Raw genomic sequence first — 660 nt, forward strand, 5'->3', positions numbered from 1 at the left:
AAAAAGGGTTCACCGGGGTAAAAGTGTAGAGAGATTACGCCCCCGATATGGGAATATGAAAATTTAAAGTGGATAATATGAATTTTAAAAAAAGAATGGAAAAACCGAAGGACAGCAGTCCTAAGAAACATGAAGTAGCGAAAAAAGGGAAATTTTTTAAAATTTTTTTTAAAAAAATAAAATGAAAATTTTGGGAAAACCATTTTCGCCCGTAGTAAAAAGTTTCAGGAGTGTTTTTTATGAGTTATTTTTAAATTTTTAAAAACAAAATTCGTTATTACTACTTTCAAAAGATTTTTCCGGCTTCTAGGCATTTATCTTGGGGCACAAAATTTTTAAAAAAGTACCCCTGTAAAAAAAATTTCCTAGTTATAAAATTAACGTGTCATTTTAAAAAGATTTGTAGAAAAATTGAAAAAGACGAGTCAGTATCTCGGGGGTAAAAATTTAAACATTTCAATACAGCGAAAACTTTTCCATGTCTGGGACAAACAGCTTAAAATATTTTGCCCCCCCTTCTATTTATAGGGGGAAAATAAGTTCGTAAAAGCGTTACATTACCTTTTTATTTTAAAATTTACATTTTTTCGGTCAGCTTTTTAGAGTGACTTACCGGATTTTCCTTTCATCAAAAATTTATACTCACTGTACACTTTCCCA

The sequence above is a fragment of the Penaeus monodon genome, chromosome 21 (genome assembly GCF_015228065.2).
Source record: "Penaeus monodon isolate SGIC_2016 chromosome 21, NSTDA_Pmon_1, whole genome shotgun sequence".
Taxonomy (NCBI): domain Eukaryota; kingdom Metazoa; phylum Arthropoda; class Malacostraca; order Decapoda; family Penaeidae; genus Penaeus; species Penaeus monodon.